The sequence below is a fragment of the Megalopta genalis genome, chromosome 10 (genome assembly GCF_051020955.1).
Source record: "Megalopta genalis isolate 19385.01 chromosome 10, iyMegGena1_principal, whole genome shotgun sequence".
Classification (NCBI taxonomy): Eukaryota; Metazoa; Arthropoda; class Insecta; order Hymenoptera; family Halictidae; genus Megalopta; species Megalopta genalis.
The window spans coordinates 6885532-6893153 of record NC_135022.1 but is presented as its reverse complement, the minus strand read 5'-3'; the positions used below and the strand labels follow the sequence as shown (position 1 = coordinate 6893153).

The window sequence follows — 7622 nt, the reverse complement described above, 5'->3', positions numbered from 1 at the left end:
ATCCAAATGCATGCAAAACAAAGGAGTTAGCTTCAAATCCATGCTGAACAAATGATTTAGCTTCAAGTAATTGAGATATAAATGATCTAGTATCAAATGCATGCGAAACAAACGAGTTAGTTTCAAATCCATGCGAAACAAGTGATTTAGCTTCATATGCATGCGAAACAAACGAGTTATCTTCAAATCCATGCGAAACAAATTATTTAGCTTCAAATACATTCGATATAAATGGTTTAGCTTCAAATGCATGCGAAACGGACAATTCAGTTTCAAATCCATGAGAAACGCTTGATTTAGCTTCAAATCAATGCGAAACACATAATGCAGTTTACATTTATGCTAAACACACGATTTAGCTTCAAATTCATGCGACACATATGATTTAGCTTCATATATTTGCGATATAAATGATTTAGCTTGAACTGAATGCAAAACAAACGAGTCAGCTTCAATTCCATGCGAAACACATGATTTAGCTTCAAATCAATGCGAAGTAGAAGGTTTAGTAAAGGACGTAAAGCTTAGTAAAACAACGTAAATCATCAATGCGAAACAAAGAAAAACAGGGTAATAGAACGCAAAGCAATGTAAAACAATATAAATCGACGTAAAAACAATGTATAACAACGTAGAATAACGTAATACTGTTTTAAACAACAACGCGAAACAAAGGAAAGGGCATAACGCATCGTAAAACAATGTAATTCATCAATGCGAAACAAAGGAAAACAACGTAACAAAACGTAAAGCAATGTAAAACAATATAAAACAACGTAAAAACAATGAATAATAACGTGAAACAACGTCATAATGTTTCAAACAACAACGCTGGACAAAGCAAAGCACGTAAAGCATCGTAAAACAATGTAAATCATCAATGCGCGCGAAAGAAAGTAAAAGAACGTAACACAACGTAAGGCAATGTAAAACAATATAAAACAAGGTAACAACAATGTATAACAACGTAAAACAACGTAATACTATTTTAAAAAACCACGTGAAACAAAGTAGATCAACGTAAAACAACGTAAATCATCAATGCGAGAAATAGGAAAACAACGTAACACAGCGTAAAGCAATGTAAAACAATATAAAGCAACGTAAAAACAATGTACATCAAACTAATACAACGTAATACTTTTTTAAACAACAACGCGGAACAAAGCAAAGAACGTAAAGCATCGTAAAACACCGTAAATCATCAATCCGAAAAAAGTAAAGCAATGTAACACAACGTAAAGCAATATAAAACAATATAAAACAACGTAAAAACAATGTATAACAACGTAAAACATCGTAATACTTTTTTAAGCAACAACGCGGAACAAAGCGAAGAACATTGTTGCGCACGGCACATAAATAATCGCCGGAAGTCGTTAGGAGACGACAACGATTTATTTGTTGGACTCCACAGTCCTCGTTTACAATGTTTGGAGCACGGCTCCGTTCAGAGGTTAAATTTGAAGCACGGCTTCGAACTTAGTATGAAATGAAGCACGACTTCGCACAGACTATAAAAATGAAGCACGGCTTCGTACGGGCGCAAGGGCGCTGAATAAAACTTGTAATGGTATCTGCACTGAAATTGTTGACAATTCCATCCGTTATCGAATTTGCGGCAGTATATATAGACACCTGGCCGATGTTCAAGGAGAAGCATCGTCAGGTGTCGAAGGCCGGGTCATTGCCTCATAAGGCAAAAACGCCGCGTGTTTACAACGGCCGAGGCGAGGGTTTGACGGTCGGGCCAACGCACGTCGATCGGGTTATTGTCTTGCCGCCTCGCCGTTTATTCGACAAAAACGGCGAGACGGCGTACATCGAATGTCGAACGTGCGTTGAAACGCGGTCCGCGATTCGGCCGGAACAAACATAAAGCATCGTAAAGCAACGTAATGCTTGAAACTGATTTGTAATGCTACATAACCGTCGTGAACTTTACTATTTTTTTCCATTTCACTTTTGATAATGCTGTTCACTTCTTCTCTATTAGGTTGATTAACTGCAAATACTAATTTATCCAAAAATGCTTCTTTTATTTCTTTCTGGGAATATTTTCTATCTTTTATTACTGTCTGCATAGCAGACGAAAATTCTAATCGCTTTAAAAGTTCTTCTCTTATTATTTTATCTCGCGCAAATTGTTAAAAACCACGCCCTTGTATATTATCATTTATAAACAAAAAGTCTCTTAATATGATATCACGTTCTTCCATGCTATCAAATTTGGACGGATAAAAGTTTTTAAATCGTCCCCTTTTTAATCTTTTTCCTTTCGCAAGATTCAAGCCTAAATTAGTATACAGGGTGTTCCACAATTATTTTAACAGCCGAAAATGAGGGGTAGCTGAGGTCATTTGAAGTAACTTTTTTCTTTGCGAAAATGCAATCTGCGGCTTTGTTTACGAGTTATTAACGAAAAACACTGGCCAATGAGAGGTGACGGTGCGAGAGAGAGAGAGAGAGAGTCCACGACATAATCCACAGCACGCGAGACTTTGACAAAAGGTTGGGACGGACTCGAAGTTCGACCCGCGTTCGAAGTATTGAACAAGTCTCGAAGCGAGAACTTTCCGGATTTTTTTTACTACATAATAGTGATATTTTAAAAAAGAACGCTGTTCACCTTTACTTTAGAACGTCTGAATAATATTTACTAATTTTTCAGACCCGAAATAATATGTAGTTTAACCGTGACAGCCGTTTTAATTTTCTGATGTGCATGACACCTCGTGTGTACTATATGAAATTTTTATGCAAGGTGTACAGTGAAGATTAACGAATGAATTGCAAAGCTGATTTAATAATAATTAATCGCGTTAAGGGACGTAAAGATTTGTTTATTAGAGAAATGTGAAAAATATTATTAATAAGAAACTCACCCACTTAGTTGAGGATGTATTTGCTGGCTGAAATTGTGGCTCACGATGTCGAAGGGCACTGACCTCGTATACTGTACAGCCGATCTTTCAGTGCACTGTCACCAAACACTGATCACTTAATTAATCACTGACAATCCGAATCACTTGTGGATATTATGAAAGATCACTGAGACTCATTCGCGGATAATCTTTTATTTTACGCGTTCGTTCGGGAGTCGACGTTTCATTGCCGAAAAATTCAGACCTCGACCATGGGCCCTTGTTGTTCGTCGTTCGGTCGTCCGAGGAAATGACACCCGATACCGTTTTCTTCGAAGCGCAGGGTACCACCATATGAAATAAACAAGATATGCAGAGACGTAAACTGCGACTGACCCGCTGTCACCGACGGTATCCTGCGCTCTTAGAACGTAATTAATGGCCGTGCGAAGAAAATGGTATCGGGTGTCATTTCCTCGGACGGCCGAATGACGAACAACAAGGGCCCACAGTCAAGGCCTGAATTTTTCGGCAGTGAAACGTGGACTTCCGAACGAACGCGTCGAATAAACGATTATACGCGAACGAGTCTCAGTGATCTTTCTTAATATCCACAAGTGATTTGGATTATTAGTGATTAATTAACTGATCAATGTTTGATAACCATATCAGAGGTTCCTCCGACAGTATCCCTCGAATATTGCGGCCACCGACCTGGGATCAGCTGTTAGTTGTACGAGGTCAGTACATACGAGTCAGCAAATGCATTCTCAACTAAATGGGTGAGTTTCTTATTGATAATATTTTTCATATTTCTCTAATAAACTAATCCTTTACGTCCCTTAACGCGGTTATTTATTATTAAATCAGCTTTGCAAATCATTCGTTAATCTTCACTGTACATCTTGCATAAAAATTTCATATGGTACACACGAGGTGTCATGCACACCAGAAAATTAAAACGGCTGTCACGGTTAAACTACGTATAATTTCGAGTCTGAAAAATTAGTAAATATTCTTCAGACCTTCTAAAGTAGAGATGAACAGCGTTTTTCTTAAAAATATCACTTTTACGTAATAAAAAAAATCCGGGAAGTTCACGCTTCGTGACTTGTTCAATACTTCGAACGCGGCTCGAGTCCGTCCCGACCTTCTGTCAAAGCCTCGTGCTGCGGACTCTCTCTCTCTTTCGCACCGTCACCTCTCATTGGCCAGTGTTTTTCGTTAATAACTCGTAAACAAAGCCGCAGATTGCATTTTCGCAAAGGAAAAAGTTACTTCAAATGACCTCAGCTACCCCTCTTTTTCGGCTGTTAAAATAATTGTAGAACACCCTGTAGATAACAAGGTATTCTATATCATTTGATAAATCATCTGTCTTAGAGATTATATGTTTAACAAAACTATTAAGGTAATTAATAAAAACTGAATCCTCTACTACCTGTAATCAGGTCCTCAAAAAAAAAAATAATCTACTTTACCCACAGCAGCTAATACGTAGGCTATAGATTCTGCAATCTCGGTCTTGCAAGCTCCTCTTCTGTCCAACCTTTTGTCCCAACACAAATCATCATATTTGGAAATATTTTTGATTAATTTCTTAAGCTTATCATGCAAAAACTTCATTGTTACAGCAATCAGGTTTGTTTCGTTCTTCTCTTTGAGCATTTGGTAGACTTTCAGTTGCAAACCTACTTCAAAGAGGTTAAAAAGAATTTCAAAGAAATTTCTCAGTGCTCTTTCTCTCTCGCCGTTGGATCTTTATCACCTCCTTTAGTATGTAGTTCTGCTTCAGATAATATTTGTCTGGCAAGCTCCTCTAATCATCGAAAGAGAGAGCAACAGAGGCAGAACAATACAAATAGTTAAAACCTTTCTAAATCTTGATCTAGAAACAGTTCTCACGGTAGTTGTTTTGATTTAAACAAAAGTAACCATATATTCTTAATTTAATGATAAAATATATGAAAGTATATACTAATTAAAGTGATATTATTCGACATAAAATAATGTCTTTAATTATAATGTTTAACCATTTTTTCGCAACGGTTTCCGTCGCACACGACGAATGCATCGCATTTGTAACGAGTCTGGAGACGATTTCTATGCAGTCTTCTTGTCTTATTGAATTTAATATCATGTGGCGTTATTTTATCGCGCTTGCATTTTTACATTGTACGAAATGTTTTAGAGTGAGAGAGCGAGAGAGAGAGGGGTAGATTAGAGAGGGAGCGCTTGCATTTTTACGACGTTGTGGAGAGTGAAGTGCGCGTGCGTGCATGTTAATAAATAGATGAAGCATAACGCGGAGCAAATTAAATCGTTGTCGTACAGTGGAAAGGTGCGTGTTGCTATAGACATATATTTTGCAAAAAGTAAGTTTACGTTTAAGATGCCCGCAATAGATTTTATTGTCGATATGGACGGTTTCTTCGTAGCCAACAAATTTAATTGTAAAGAATTAGCCATCGTAAATGCTCATAGCGCTGAATATGAATTATTTGAATTCGAATTGCGCGTTCGCTACATGGATTTATCCAGAAGCGATCAGAAGTCTGCATGGCATGTCTCGAATTTCGTGCACGGGATTCTATTTAAAAATTTATAGGGGAAAAAGAATTATCAACAAGAGGACATTGGCACTATTATAAAAAATTTCGTTCGAGACTACAAGGATCCCGTCGTCGCGTACAAACATTTAAAAAATATTTTAAATAAAATAGGAGTTCGCAGTTTCAATTTGGAATATCTCGGCTGTCCGAAATTCAATTCATTGATCGCGGAACCGATGAATCAAGAATACCACATACCATGAAGGCTCCATTGCTGGACGCGAACTTCGAAAGAGAAGATTCAATATCATTGTTGTTTGAGCAAAGTTCGTGTATTTTGGATGTGGCTAATGAAATCGAAAGGTAACACATTTTTTTTCTTTTTCTTTCAGTTACAATTATTTTTTATTTTTATCGCGCCTTTTTGTAGAGAGAGAAAGAGAGTGAGAGAGAACATTAGAACGTATGGATTATCGGTGCGAAGAGGACAGGCTTCGCAGCTTTGAAAATTGACCGGTCCCGTTTATTAAGCCGGAGGAGCTCGCGATCGCTGGATTTTATTATCTGAGGGAGGATGATTTCATGGAATGCTTCATGTGAGGCATAGAACTCTATTGGTGGAAAGCCTGGGACAAACCCATGTTGGAGCATCGTTTTTGGTCCAGGAATTGTCCGTACGATCCTCGAACGACGTCGATACCGCCAAGAAGCGTGGACGAGTGTGGCATCCTTCACCAGACGATGGAGGAGAAGACAGAGGCGTGTGCAATAATTGTGAGTTTGAAAATTAATGAAATTAAAAATTTATTTTAAAAAACGCTTGATTATAATATATGTTTAGCGCGCAATGTCCGTTTTGTCCATCAACGATGATGACGACAACGATGAATAAAAAAAATGTAATACAAAGTTTAAAATATTTTTTAATTTGTAAATTTGCTGTGTAAAAGCATACGCATCAATCGAAAATAGGGATACATCTCCGAGTTCAGGTAAAGTCGAATATTGGATAATAAGCACGAATCGAATTGGGTTGAGTTTCTCTTTAAATCGTTTCTCCTTTCGGTTTGTAACGCGAATGTCACGTACCGCGGTTTTTTCATTTGCGGAGCTGTTTTTATCGCCCACGTGTGCTTCGTGGTTGTATGCAGCATCGGATATTTGTACAGTAACCACGAACGGAAACTCATGCTGATCGATCTTTCGCTCTCAAGCATACGCAGCATCGACAACTTGTGTATTCCATCCAAAGTGACGTGCGGCATTCTCCATTGAATTTTATACAAATCCAGGACAGGTTTCGCATTGTCGGACCTGCTTCGTAACGCGTTAGCGTCGTTGCGCTCGCGAATCAAAATCAATCCGTGCCGAGCATTTATTACAACACGTTTGTAATCTTCGCAGAAGTCTAGCAATGTGTTCATATGCCCGCAAAAGTTGAAATGTAGCAAATTCGTAAGCGTTACGGTGAGAGTTTCCCTCCGTTGATCATCGTTTCTGTATATCCAGCCCGCGTTGGACAGCGTGTGACAGCCTACACGCCCCGTTACACCATCATAACAACATCCGGTTGAGGTCCAGCCGACTACGATCCACGTGGAGCGAGATAAGAGCCTGCTCCACGTGGAGCGAGATAAGAGCCTGTATAAAATCACCGCACATCAAAGACAGACCATTGAGTTGGAATCAGGGTTTTGACCCATACACATCAAATTGCTGTCCGTCGTTACTATTAAAATTTGTACTGTGTTCATTTATTGTATTGTACATTCAGGCGTAACCAGCTTGAATGAAATAAAGTTTTTTATATATCTAAGTGTGAAAATTTACATCACAAGCGCGTTGCTCTTCGTAATGTTCAGACTGATGTAATTCTTCAAGATCGTCGTTGTACCGGGATTTCTGGACCGATCGATTTCCACTCCGTTCAGTTCATAACGTATCTCGTCGAACATAAACGCTACCGCATTGTTCTCTAGAGCCACCGTGTCGTTGGTCGATCCTCCCGGTAGGCTGAGTCTTCCCTCCACGTATAGGAAGCTTTTACACGGAAGAGTGTACAAGTCTTGATGTTGAATGGGTATTCTTATCTCATCACTGTTTCCAAACGTTGTGTTGGCGTACGTATTGTAGATGTGCATGTCGATCGTAGTTATTCGATTGTCGAAGATTGGTGCCTCAGAGATGTTCAGAATGTCGTCGGACA

The 7622-nt window shown here is 38.6% G+C and overlaps 1 long non-coding RNA gene across 1 annotated transcript; it reads left to right on the top strand.

Annotated features, from left to right (window-relative positions):
• The first annotated feature begins 4328 nt into the window (after positions 1-4328).
• On the top strand, positions 4329-6325 carry LOC143260152 (uncharacterized). The gene is made up of 2 exons (XR_013034262.1): positions 4329-5779; positions 5847-6325. It is a non-coding gene; the product is annotated as an uncharacterized LOC143260152 (long non-coding RNA).
• Positions 6326-7622: the final 1297 nt, after the last annotated feature.